The sequence below is a fragment of the Moschus berezovskii genome, chromosome 22, assembly GCF_049115385.1.
Source record: "Moschus berezovskii isolate FMDL1 chromosome 22, NW_MosBer_1.0, whole genome shotgun sequence".
In the NCBI taxonomy this organism is placed as follows: domain Eukaryota; kingdom Metazoa; phylum Chordata; class Mammalia; order Artiodactyla; family Moschidae; genus Moschus; species Moschus berezovskii.
This window is the reverse complement of record NC_142481.1, coordinates 20,354,087-20,368,890: the sequence shown is the minus strand read 5'-3', so window position 1 is coordinate 20,368,890 and position 14,804 is coordinate 20,354,087. Positions and strand designations below refer to the sequence as shown.

Here is a 14,804-nt window from a genome sequence, read left to right as displayed (position 1 = left end):
GATGTGGTATACCTTTCTAAAAGTATATGCAAAAGATTGGGGGGAAGCTATAAATGTTATCAGATTTTCTGGAGGGTCTGTGATTCTTTAAACACCAGTTTTCTTGTTGTCTTTCTCTCTCTCTGAACATTTCTATACATCCTTCAATTTGGCTTTGGTTCAGAGCAAGTATATCACTTGAAAGGAAACTTACACGTTGCCAGTGTTTTTCATCCAAATATAGCTTGCTTTTCATCCAAAAATGACATGATCTTTGACCTTGATTCCCACCATGACTTCTAATGACTAGCTGGTTATGAAGGTAAAATTGACTTTCACAAGCAAAGCTTACAAGAGGGCCCACCGTGAATAACAAAGATACTCTTGTCACAGGGAATTTCCAGGGTTCATTGGCTGCCCCCAGGAACGGGGGACAAAGGGCAACCAAGTTCTTTATTATATAGGAGTCAGTAAGGCAAGAAATGAGGAGTTCTGGTTTGGATACATTGTGAGTCACTTTCAAAACAATCCAAGTAAAGACCTGGAGTAAAGGAAGCTGGATTTATGGACCTGAAGGCAGGAATTCCATCTGTGTTGGAAACAGACACTTTCTTGTTACCAGCTTGTGGCTGTGTGGGCAAGAGTGTTTGGGGAGTATGCAGAGTGAGAAAAGAAAGAGACCCTACGCTGGGTTCTGGCTGTGCCTCAGATGGCATCTGGGAGAAGCCGTGAAAGAGGCCCATCCTCTGATAGGTTTCTCCCTCTCTCCATCACCACCACCCCTAGCCCCTCAAGCTTAAAATTGAGCCAGAGCCTTGATGCATTTTTTTTTGTCTCTATTCAACCTCTCTCTCTTTTTCTCCCCTATGTCACAAGAGGAGTCCTCAGATGTTGTAATCATCTCTCAAACCAGATCATAGGCATTGGTTTATTTTTCATCTTCGAATCATCTAACCCCAGTGATCTTCAGAACTCTGCACTGAAGGAAATGATCTAAACCTGCACTGTCCTGTACAGTAGCTGCCAGCCAGGTGTAGCGATTGAACACTGGAAATGTGGCTAGTGCAACAGAGGAACTAAATTTTAAATTTTACTTAAATTGAACTTTAATTTTAAAGTATGTATACATTTTCTGTGAATAAACCAATGACAATTCTAGCCATTATTGATCAGTGATTTACTTAGCTCGTTTTCACAGTTTATACCTAGATTTACTCCATTTCATCACTTTCATCGTGGAGGATTATGGAAATATTTGAGACGTGTAAATCTGTTTTCCTCTTTTTTATTTGTGAGTTATAACTTAACAAAATTACTAGGCTACTTTTTTCTGAAAATACTTTGATCTTTTGAATACCTTGAATTAGTTGTAATTATTCAGAGAGTACAGATACTGCTAATAAAATAGACTAATCACACATTCAGTTTATGCATTCAAAGTAATTTTTTAAAATGATCATACCATTTCGTACTAGCATATTAGTATTTAATATGTGGGAAACTCTGGAACACAGAAACTGGAGAGCTGAAAAGGAGAAAATGTTGGTTTAAATGGTCCTAAAACATGTGTATGTAGTATCCTTTCCTAGCATATTTTTTTAATTAAAAAGTCATTTTCAGAGTATAAGAGCTTTTTTCAAAAAGCCTTAATTGAGTGTCTGCTATGTGCTTGACCCTGTTTTAGGTACATTTTACATATATTTTATTTAATCTGTTTCCAAAGCCCAAACATTTTAACTCTAACTTGTCCTTTAAATGCAACTGGTTTTTTTTTGTTTTTTGGTTATTTTTGTCTGCTCTGTATTATTAAAAAAGCAAACAAAGAGAATTACTTGCTGTGCTCCCCTCACAGTGGCCTGCACCTCATCAGTGCTGAGTAAATAATGCTCTTTTGAAGCAGGGTCAGCCTCTAGGGTGAGGGAGTGGTGTATTCTGGGGACAACTGGCTGCTGCAAAGAGTCTGGTTGGAACTAGAGCCGAAGGGTGCAGCCTTCGGAGCTTGCCTTCAAGGTTAGTGCATGGTTAGCAATGGCAAGTGCGGAGCTGTTAATTGCGTTTTTAATAATTTGTGTTTAGTAGGTACTAAAGTAAATATCTGTATGGTCTTGTTTGTTTTTGTTGTTTGAACATGTATTTTTTTTTTAATTGCACAAACTATACTGTGATATGGAAATGGCAGGAAATGGCAACCCACTCCAGGGTTCTTGCCTGGAGAATCCCAGGGACGGGGGAGCCTGGTGGGCTTCCGTCTATGGGGTCGCACAGAGTCGGACACGACTAAAGTGACTTAGCAGCAGTAGCAGCATACTGTGATAACAACAAAAACTTTTTCAATGAAAAACATTACTCAGTATTCATTACCTTTCACAGAGGACAATTTTCCTTTTCCCTTCCATTCTTCTTCATCCTGTATGTGTATATGTATTTTACTTATTTATGACTTCAGTATAGGTAGTTTTTATAATGATCATATGTTTTTCAATATACAGTTGTATGTTTTCAGAAACAATTATAATGTAAATAGTGATAGCTATATAATATAATCTTTTTGACATTTTTATAGCCTTGGTCATTTCACTGTTTCCTTGCTCCCCATTTTGGGGTAGATTGTTTCTGACTGTGGTTAGACCCCTAAAATTGCTTACTTCTCATTTTAAAGTGGCAGGATAAAGATGTCAGTTCTCTTACTTTTTTTTAGAATTACTTCAGAGCAGTTGAGGAAATGAAAAATAGTCAAATTCCTTCTCTGATGGAACTGAAGAGTCCTGTAATCTGGAATCACAGTATATGAGGAAGGGCTGCCAAATCCAGTGAAACCCCTAGAAGTGTAGAAAGATGCTGAGAGGAATCTCAAAAGCTGCAGAGTTTAGAAAAACCTGCCAAAGTTTAGTCCTCCAAAGTCACTGGCATATCCTGGGTTGGGGGGTGTGGTGGCTAATGGGACTGGATGTAAGGAGCAATGACAGAAGCTTTCCTGGAGACACTCTGATGTGAAAGAGAAACAAGACAGACAGGCTGAAAGGCGTCACAGAAACACGCCATTTCTGTAAAAGTTCAGCGGAGAAGGCAATGGCACCCCACTCCAGTACTCTTGCCTAGAAAATCCCATGGATGGAGGTGCCTGGTGGGCTGCAGTCCGTGGGATCTCTAAGGGTCGGACACGACTGAGCGACTTCACTTTCACTTTTCACTTTCACACGTTGGAGAAGGAAATGGCAACCCACTCCAGTATTCTTGCCTGGAGAATCCCAGGGACTGGGGAGCCTGGTGGTCTTCCATCTATGGGGTGTCACACAGAGTTGGACACAACTGAAGTGACTTAGCAGCAGCAGGAAGTTTAAGAAGACCAGGATAAAGAGAGAAAACTTGCACTTTCAATAGCCCCGAAGCTGCCAATCTGTTCACTAAAATGAGGAAAAGACTAAAACCTCACTCTGAAGCACCAGAAAAATTCTTGCAGGCCTAAGTTATGGCTCAGGCCTCTCCCCTGCATGAACTTCCAATGTGTAGCTGATTGGGTAAGAACTTGCCACATTCAGAAATGACTTAATACTCAAAAAGGAGCTAGTACAGGATCTATACAATGATACTGCAAGAAAAAAGGGAAGAGAAAAACAAGAACAAACAATACATGAAGAATAGCCACCAGAAAACTTTTACAGCAGAGACAAGAAGGTTCTAGCCAATCACGTCACACTGAAAAGCAGACATAATGCAGTGTTTGCCACTGTAGAAGGTGAGTTCAGAGTAGGAATATAGCAAGGTATATACCATCTGTAAAGAGAAGTAGGAAGATGACAAAAGGAAACGAAACTCGAGCTGACAGAACTTAGTCAATAAACAAAATATTTAAAGATGTAATCGTAATAGATAGAAATCATGACTACAGCAGGCCAGAACCTGCAGGAAGCACAGAAAGAGAAATGTTGGACAGGACTGATTAAACAAAATAAAATTAGTAAAGTTAAAATATTAAAGAGAAGTGACAGCTGAGAAAAACAGCAGCAAGACTGCATAATTTGTGTCCCAAAGGAACCAAAACCATGAAACAGGAAAAGAAAAAAAGTTTAAATGTGTAATTCAAGAAAACTTTCCAAAAATAAAAGAAGACTTGAATCTACAAATTGAACAGGCACAGTGGTTCCCAGGAAGATTTGGCCTAGAAAAGTCATTAGCAAGTTGTAGTTATGAAATTGCTGTACTTGAGTAGTAAACAACTTTTGGGCATCCAGACAAAAACATCAAGTTACATATAATAGGAGACAAAGGTCAACCTGGCCTCCAAGTTTTCCACAGTAACAACTAGTGCTCCAAGACCACGAATGATGTCTAAGAAAATGATTTACATATTTTAACCCAATTACTCCATCATATATAAAACACCATACAGATTTTTTTGACTCTGAGAAACATATGTTTTTAACAACACTTGGAGAAGTTGGTAGAGGAAAAAACTTCATCCTGTCAAGAGATAAAAGGCAAAACGGTGATAGAAAAATTGTCAGTGAACTTCAAATTTATTTAACTCTAGGACTAAGACTAAACAGTTACAGAACAAAGCATATGTGAACAGTGTGAGTGAACTGAAAGTCACTCAGTCGCGTCTGACTCTCTGTGACCCTCTGAACTAACTATACAGTCCATGGAATTCTCCAGGCCAGAATACTGGAGTGGGTAGCCATTTCCTTTTCCAGGGGATCTTCCCAACCCAGGGATCGAACCCAGGTCTCCTGCATTGCAGGTGGATTCTGTACCAGCTGAGCCACCAGGGAAGCCCGTGAAGAATGTAATAACGTGTAATAATGTTATTCTGTAATAGTAACAGACCACAGTGTAATAATAACGTAATAGCACAAGTTAGAAGAGGAATTGGAAAGAGAAGGTAAAAGATGGTGGAGGTATCCTGATTTATCTTCTATAGCTAGAATTCAAAAAGTTACAACTAAAAGTCATGTCCAGAAACAGACACACAGTATATGGAAAAGAACATTCCAAGAAAAATACCAAGTCAAGTTGGCAGAGGAGAAATATAAATTTCATGATAAGATTGTCATTACTCCTTATAGGAAGTAAGTAGATACTATCCATAGAGGTAAAGAAGTTATCCTCTGAGGTTATAAAGCAAGGTAACCCCTAAAACAAAAATATAAACCGTCCAAGTTAAAGACACATGTATACATATGCAACCACACACACATAGAAGCAAGCAGACAGATCATGTAGCAAAGGATTTGTTCTAAAAAGCAACAAAAAGCATGACACAAAATGTATTAAATATATCCCAATGTTTTTGTTTAAATAAGTGTCAATGGGTTTTACTCATCTAATAAAAACTCTGGATCATAAAGCAAAATCTGAATCACATCATATATGCATAAGATCCTCCCAGAACAAAGTTACTTAAAGGGATTAGACCTAAAGTATGGATAAAGACTTAATAAATGCAAAAGGGGGAAAGAAGTCTCAGACAAATTTATTAAGTGAAGCAAAGAAGGTCAATGTGATATGACCTAAATCAAATCCCTTATGATTATACAGTGGAAGTGACAAATAGATTCGAGGGGTTAGATCTGGTAGACAGAGTGCTTGAAGAACGATGGCTATTGTACAGGAGGCAGTGATCAAGATCGTCCCCAAGAAGAAATACAAAAAGGCAAAATGATTGTCTGAGGAGGGCTTACAAATAGCTGAAAAGAGAAGAGAAGCTAAAGGCAAAGGAGAAGAAAAGATACACCCATCTGAATGCAGGTTTCCAAAGAATAGCAAGGTATGATAAGAACCTTCTTCAGTGATCAATGCAAAGAAATAGAGGAAAACAGTAGAATGGAGAAGACTAGAAATCTCTTCAAGAAAATTAGAGATACCAAGGGAACATTTCATGCAAAGATGGGCACAATAAAAGACAGAAATGATATTGACCTAACAGAAGCAGAAGATATTAAGAAAAGGTGGCAAGAATACACAAAAGAACTATACAAAAAAGATCTTAATGACCCAGATAATTCCAATGGTGTGATCACTCACCTTGAGCCAGACTTCCTGGCGTGTGAAGTCAAGTAGGCCATAGGAAGCATCAGTATGAACAAAGCTAGTGGAGGTGATGGAATTTCAGCTGAGCTATTTCAAGTCCTAAAAGATGATGCTGTGAAAGTGCTGCACTCAATATGCCAGCAAATTTGGAAAACTCATCAGTGGCCAGAGGACTGAAAAAGGTTAGTTATCATTCCAATGCCAAAGAATGTTCAAACTACCACATAATTGCACTCATCTCACACTAGCAAAGTAATGCTCAGAATTCTCCAACCAAGGCCTCAACAGTACGTGAACCAAGAACTTCCAGATGTGCAAACTGGATTTAGAAAATGCAGAGGAACTAGAGATCAAATTGCCGACATCTGTTGAATCATTGGAAAGCAAGAGAGTTCCAGAAAAACATATGCTTTATTGACTACACCAAAGCCTTTGACTGTGTAGATCACAACAAACTGGAAAATTCAACAGATGGGAATACCAGACCACCTTACCTGCCTCCTGGGAAATCTGTATGCAGGTCAAGAAGCAACAGTTAGAACCGGACATGGAAAAATGGGCTGGTTCCAAATTGGGAAAGGACTACATCAAGGCTGTATATTTTCACTCTGCTTATTTAACTTATATGCAGAGTACATCATGAGAAATGCTAGGCTGGATGAAGCACAAGCTGGAATCAAGATTGCCAGGAGAAATATCAATAACCTCATATGCAGATGACACCACAGAAAGTAAAGAGGAACTGAAGAGCCTCTTGATGAAATTCAAAGTGAAAAAGCTGGCTTAAAACTCAACATTCAAAGAACGAAGATCAGGGCATCCAGTCCCATCATGGCAAATAGTTCGGGAAACAGTGGAAACAGTGATTGACTTTTATTTTTGGGGGGCTGCAAAATCACTGCAGATGGTGACTGCAGCCATGAAATTAAAAGACACTTGCTTCTTGGAAGAAAAGCTATGACCAACCTAGATAGCATATTAAAAAGCAGAGATATTACTTTGCCAACAAAGGTCTGTCTAGTCAAGGCTATGGTTTTTCCAGTAGTGATGTGTGGATGTGAGAGTTGGACCGTAAAGAAAGCTGAGCACCAAAAATTGATGCTTTTGAACTGTGGTGTTGGAGAAGACTCTTGAGAGTCCCTTGGACTGCAAGGAGAATAAACTAGTCCATCCTAAAGGAAATCAGTCATGAATATTCATTGGAAGGACTGATGCTGAAGCTGAAGCTACAGTACTTTGGCCACCTGATGGGAAGAACTGACCCATCGGAAAAGATCCTGATGCTGGGTAAGATTGAAGGCTGGAGAAGGGGACGACAGAGGATGAGATGTTTGGATGGCATCACTGACTCGATGGATATGAGTTTGAATAAGCTCCAGGAATTGGATGGTCAGGGAAGCCTGGCGTGCTGCAGTCCATGGAGTTACAAACAGTCAGACACGACTGAGCAACTGAACTGAACTGAGGCAAAGAAGTACAGTATTTCAGTGATAAACATACAAACTACAAATAGGACTACCTGTGTATCAAAGTATTTACAAAGCAAAAACCACAGAAGATGGAAGAAGAATCTAGAAATACATTAGTATTGAGTTTTAATTCTTCTCATTCATAGAAAAGCATAAGGACAAAAATAAAGTAAGGAGGGACCTCCCTGGTGGTCCAGTAGCTAGGAGTCCATGCTAGAGGGCCTGTGGGTTTGATCCCTGGTCAGGGAACTAGATCCCACATGCTGCAATTAAGACCCGGCACAGCAAAATAAATATTTTCAAAAATAAGGATATGAAGACCTAGTAATACTGAATATGATAGACCTAATCTATAATATCTAAAGGGAGAACATACGCTCGTCTCCAGTTTCCACAGAACACTCACTAAAACATTGATAAATTAATCCATAATGAAAATCTTGGTCCAAAAATACAGAAATTACATGATAATATTCTCTAATCACAGTGTGATAGCACATAGTCTTGGCTTGTTCCTGACTTTGGGCATAAAGGTCACAGTATCGTCTTTATTTAAATAAAGATTGGAGATAACTAATTAAAAAGAAAAATCAGTACCTTGAATTTTAAAAATAATCTTTGACCACAGGTAATTAAAACTGAATTTCTAGAAGTTGCTAATGAAATCTAGAAAATATTGAAAACTATGTTTCAGAATTAATGAAAGAGTATTCAGAAGAAAATTTATAGCTGTAAATACTTTCATTATGAAATAAATGAATTATTCCACTTTTTATGAAGTCTTACAACAGAAGGAAGGATAAAAGTATTAATAAGAGAAATTGTCACCTCAAAAGTAGGAAAACAGTTCATAAATGAATGGTTATTTGGGGAGTGAAAACTAAAGAAACTAAAGAAAGATAAAGACGTGGTAGGAAGTGAAAATATCCAAAAACTACAAAGATCATGAAATATGGTCACAGAGAAATAACCATAGAGACCATGAAATAAGAAAGAGCCACATGATACTGTTTTGTTTGATTTTATGCAAATTAGATGAGTGGGGAACATGGATGATTTTCTAGAAGAATATAAATTACCAAAATGGCCCTAGTAAACACAAATTATTTCTGTACATGTGATAGAGAAAACTTGAAAAACAGCTACCTAAACCCCACCCCCAAAATACCAGATGCTGTTGATTTTATGAAGGAATTCTGCCAAACTCTTAAAAAATTCCACTGCTATTTGAGCTAGAACACTAAAGAGGAAGCAGATTTCCAAGATATTATTATAAATCAAGGATTACACACTGAACCTGAGGATCAGAATATAGCTACAGTCAGTTCTTATTTCCGCCAGTTATCATCTATAAAGTCATTGAGAACCGTGAGTTAGAGAATACTGCACCATTGCTTCTGGGGAAATACGTCCGTGTATATAGCACATTCATATCACACAGAGGTTACAGTCTTACATCCTAAAATCTCCTCCTGGTAGATTCCATTTTCTTTTTTTTTTTTCCACAAAAGAAAATAATGAGGTTCAGAAGTGTTACATGAGTCGCCTGAGGCCGTCCACTAATATTTGAAAGAGCTGGGATTCAAACTTTGTCCACTGGCCCCGGAGCTGGGGCATCTTGCGCTGGGCTGCTCTGCCCCTTACGGAAAGAGGAGATAGTTATTGGCAGGTGATGCAACTATATACCTGTTCACCCCAAGAGAATCTGAAAAATGGTTATAAGCAATAAGAAAATTCAGATGTACCAGGGGTTAAATACGTTGAAGCCAAAATTAAATATACAGAAGCCACGATAATTTTATTTTTACATTTGTCAAAAACTGAAATTAATAGGGAAGGAAGACTTCACATATGCCCTTTTAAAAAGTGTTGCTTGGCAGGCCTGGACCCTTCCATTCAGTCCCCGGTTCTCCTGTGTGACCGTCCTAGCCTTTTCTTCCCTCTGCTTCGCCAGACCTCCTCCAGTCTTCACGGGCAGATAGTGACACCGCTTCCTGTTTAACCATGTAGGGAAGGAAGAAATTATTTTTCCTACAGAGAGCCTAGGTTCTCTGGCTGGAGTCCCATAAATTGAACTGGCAAAAGCCAGATTAACAGGAGAAAAGCAGACAAATATCTTTAATACAAGTTTTACGAGACACAACACCTTCATAATGAAATGACCCAAAGAAATCCTCAAACCGAAATGACCCAAAGAAATCCTCAAACTGTTGCATTTTTGTACTGGATTTGATGAAGAATCGAAAGTAATGGGAGAATGTGATAGTGTGTGAGCCCAAGGGAGTGCACGGGGGACACTGCGCAGGGCCTGTTCATTCAGATCCCTCTCAGCACCCTCCATCTTCAGAGATAAGAGGTTCTTTTCCTCTCCTAAGCCACCTCTCACAAGAGTCTTAATGACGGCTTCTGGGGAGAAATGAAAGGTCAGAGTCCATTCTGCACCTGCCATCCATCCAGTTTCTTCAGCTTAAAGTGTTCATCATGCCAAGATGCCATGTTTTGAGGTAACGTGTTCTGAACTCTGTCAACTGAGAAAGGAGAAGCAAACTGAAAAGGCCGCCCACCTGCCTGCGCTCCGTAGCTGCCCAGGCCTGGACACGTGCTCGCCGGCTTCCTGCCTTGTGTGCCAGACCCTTGCCTCTGCCTTCCGCTGATCCACGTCGCTAGAGCAGTTACTTCTCTCTCACCCTTTCTCCCATCCTAGAAGGAATAGTGTACTCTGCCCTTCCCCCGCTTCTCTTGTACTTACTCTCCCATTTTTCTGCTCAAATCTTAACACCAAAATTCCCCCCAAAAGTTTGGTGACTGGTCATCTGTGTTCCTCTCTTCCCCTTCTCTCTCTCAAACCCATTCCAATCAGGCTTCACCCATGATGCTGTGCTTAAAAATGTCTGGCTAAAGTCACAGATATCCCCCAGTTACTTAACTGTGGGCTTTCCTTGCGGCTCAACTGGTAAATAATCTGACTACAATGTGGGAGACTTGGGTTTGATCCCTGTGTTGGGAAGATCCCTTGGAGAAGGGAAAGGCTACCCACTCCAGTATTCTGGCCAGGAGAATTCCATGGACTGTGTAGTCCATGGGGTCGCAGAGTCAGACATGACTGAGTGACTTTCACTTACTTTACTAACTGTAGTGGTCATTTTCAGTCCTCATTTTACTTGACCTATTAGCATTTTTTTTCTTGGCTCCAGTACACACAGTCTCCTGGGTTTCCTCCTGCCTCTCCAGCTGCTCCTTTGACTCCTTTACAGGCTGCTCCTCAGCCTCCCAAGTGACCTCTTATTGGCAGAGAACCCTAAGAATCCGATCTTGTATTTTTCTGTCCACCCTCAACTGCTAAGAACAGTCTGTCTGTAGCTTTAAATACCATCTCTGTGGGCTTCCCAGGTGGCTCAATGGTCAAGAATCTGCCAGTGCAGGAGACGCAGGTTGGATCCCTGTGTTGGAAAGATCCCCTGGAGTAGGAAATGGTAACCCACTCCAGTATTCTTGTCTGGAAATTTCCATGGATAGAGGAGCCTGGCAGGCTGTAGCCCACGGTGTTGCCAAGAGCCAGGCATGACTGAAGCAACTGAGCATGCATGCATCATCTCTATGCTTACAGCTCCCAAATGCCTATCCCTGCTCAGACATCCCCCTGAACTTCAGACTTGTATATTCAGCCACCTACTTGATCACTTGCATTTGTCCAATAGGCATTTCAGACTTAAACTGACTTAAACACCTGACCTTCCCTGGCTGCAGGTGTTTCTCCTTAAAAACCAAATCTGTAAATAGCAACTTTGTCCTTCAGTGGCTCAGGATTTCTGTCCTTAGAAAATTCTAGTTCTTTCAAATGCCATATTAAATCCTTTAGGAAATCCTATCAGTTTTCTTTCTGGCTGCACTTCACAGCATGCGGGATCTTAGTTTCCCCACCAGGGATTGAACCCACCCATCCCCCCACCCCCTCTCTGCTGCATTGGAAACATGGAGTCTTTTTTTTTTTTTTTGATTGGAAGATAATTTCTTTAAAATATTGTGGTGGTTTTTGCCATACATCAACTTGAATCAGCCACGGGTGCACATGTGTTCCCCCGTCTTGAAACCCCACCATCAACCTCCCTCCCCATCCCATCCCTCTGGGTCATCCCAGAGCGCTGGCATTGAGTGCCCTGCTCATGCATTGAACTTGCACTGGTCATCTATTTTACATATGGTATACCTGTTTCAATGCTATTCTCTCAAATCATCCCACCCTTGCCTTCTCCCACAGAGTCCAAAAGTCTGTTCTTTACATCTGTGTCTCTTGCTGCCTTGCATATAGGGTCTACGTTACCGTCTTTCTAAATTCCATAGTGAAGTGAAGTCGCTCAGTCGTCTCCGACTCTTTGCGACCCCGTGGACTGTAGCCTACCATGTTCCTCTGTCCATGGGATTCTCCAGGCAAGAATACTGGTGCGGGTTGCCATTTCCTTCTCCAGGGGAATCTTCCCGACGCAGGGATCGAACCCAGGTCTCCCACATTGCGGGCAGACGCTTTAACCTCTGATCCACCAGGGAAGCCCATGCATTAATATTACTGTATTGATGTTTCTCTTTCTGACTTACTTCACTCTGTATAATAGGCTCCAGTTTTATCCATCTTATTAGAACTGACTTAAACACATTCTTTTTTATAACTGAGTAATATTGCATTGTGTATATGTACCACAGCTTCCTTATCCATTCGTCTGCCTATGGACATCTAGGTTGGGAAGCATGGAGTCTTAACCACTGGACCGCCAGGGAAGTCTCTCAGTTTTCTTTCGATAGTATCTAGAATCAGATCACCACTTACAACCTCTGCCTTTGTGTCTGCGAGGATTACTTCAGCAGCTCCTTTCCTGGTTTCCATGCTTTGCTTGTGCCCTGTGGAGTCTATCCTGGGCATAACAGCCAGTGAGATTCTTTTAGATGTTTGGCAGTGTGTGTCTCTGCTCAGAACCCTTCATACTCAAACACAGCATGCCTAAAACCGAACTCCTACCTGACACCTCCCTGCACACCCACCTTCTGGCTCAGGGCACAAGCCCAGAGTCCGTGTGCCTCCCAGACTCAGTGGTCAGCCCCCAACCCCTCCTTACATCTCAGATTCTGTTTCTGCCCCTTTAGCCTCTCTGAGATGACTACCCCTCCTTTGTTTCTTCTGCTCAAACCACCCTGTCTTCTCAGTGACCTCCAGGGTGCATGTGGGCTGTTCTGACTGTTGACCTCTCCCCTCAGACCTCTGCGGGGCCCACTGCCTCACCTCTTCCAGTCTCTGGTCAGTGTCATTTCATCCATGAGACGTTCACTGCCCACCTCCAGGATCACAGTACCACCCCTTTTCCTTCCTGTGCCTCTTCTCTGCTTTCCCTTTTATGTTTTACTGGTTTATTCTCTTCTCCTCCTGCTCTGGATTATAAATTCCGTGAAGGCAGAGATTTGTGCCTCTTTTGTTCCCTGCTAAATCTCCCGGCAAAAGATTGCTTATAAATTGTTGGTGGTTGGTAGGTATTTGTTGAATGAATAAATGGATGGATGGATGGATGAATGAATGAATGAGGAGGATCAGTTGGATTAAAAAGATACCAATCAGAGGCAACGAAGCCAGTTGGCAGGCTAGGTTTGGGGGTTTTCTTTAAATATTTATTTTTATTTATTTGTTTAACTGCACAGGGTCTCAGTTACGGCACACAGCATCTTCGGTCTTCGTTGTGGCATGCAGGATCTTGTTTTTTTATTTTAGTTGCAGCATGCACACTCTTAGTCATGTCATGTGTGATCTAGTTCCTGACCCAGGTCCAACCCAAGCCCCTGCAACCTGGGAGCTGTCATAGCCACTGGACCACCAGGCTAGTTGAATAGGCAAAGAATAGTCTTTCCTTTCTACTGATACCAGTCTTTCCTTGAATAGCTATTTCCCTTTTTAAAAAATGCATTGTTCTTTCTCACTGAAACTCAAACTGCTTGGGGTCAAGGACTGAATTCTTAACACCTTTTATTTCCTCAGCAAATGAATGTTCAGTGATAAGAATAGGTAATTCTCATTTGGCTAAAAGTACTAAAGTCACTCACTTTTTTAAAAAGTCTTTTTACCTTATGCTAACATTTTTTTCTTATTTATTTGGTACTATAGAATTTGCACATCTCCCCGTTGAATACTCCTGCAAAGCAAGGAGTCTTTAGACCAAGTAGGGTTAATTTACACAGTGGTAACTATGGTAGGACGAGGGATAATAATTGCTTCAACTGAGCCCAGTGGAGGTACTGTCACTTCAACTAGTCTAACCTACTCACAAACACTGCTTGGCAGCTGTCACATGTCACTGCTTTAATCAACTCGAGGGCAAGAATCATCCCATTCTAACAGATGGACATGAATTTAACCAGACAATAAACCATGTATGTGCCATAAATATGTTTGCTGAGGGCATGATTCCCTGTACAGAACTTTAAGAACAGCTGTCTTATCATGAGCTACTGTTTCTTGCTGAGATGATTTGTTAACTGAATTCTGAAAGGTTACATTTATCTTTAATGTAATCTTTAACGTTAATGTGATCTTTAATGTTAGTTTTTCAATGGCTTCTCCACTACCAGTTGCCTCGTTATTTGGGGGGCACTTTTTATAAACAAAAGTTATTTACATGAGATTTTTAAAAGCTAATGATATGGTTCCTTTGCAAATTTGGTGTCATTTGTCTGAAAGATCTTACCACCTTTTGTATGTTGCCAGAGTATGAGCATCATTCATTGTGAGTTGTCATTTTTTTTTTCTTGATGCTTATTTCTTTTTAATACTTTTGTTAAATTACCATATAAACTATTACTTACATGGTTTTAGCTGTACAATTTCTTAAAAATGCAATCTTTTGTCTTTCTCCTTTTTTCTGTCATTATCTTCAGAGACCATATTTTTTTATTCTTTCAACAGTGCTCTTCCCCTGTAGAACTTGTGCAGATTAAAATATGAAGTATTATATTTGTTCATTTTACAGTCTTTAGAGGGTAACTTCTGTTGGTGTACATTTTCATTGGCAGTATCCGCCAGGCAAAGTATACATTGCTGTATAAAAACTGGAAAAGTGTTTGAATGAGTAAAGCAGATGTTCTCCTAGCATGAAGCAGATGTGAAACTTGCAAGTGTCTGTCTAATAAAGTACAGCATTTGGTTCTATACAGCTGGTGCCAAGATTACCAATTAATCATGTCGAAATGCATTTTTACTAATCAGGATCCCCTCTGTTCTTTACACATTCTGGGTATGTTAGAGAGAGAGAGATGGGGCACAGAAGTGGCTTTCTACTTGTTGTATGTTGA

General features: G+C 40.4%; 1 protein-coding gene across 4 annotated transcripts in view; it reads left to right on the top strand.

The window, feature by feature from the left end:
• Positions 1 to 14,804, top strand: part of DPY19L3 (dpy-19 like C-mannosyltransferase 3) — a 74,187-nt gene that overhangs the window by 5,745 nt on the left and 53,638 nt on the right. The window lies entirely within an intron of this gene.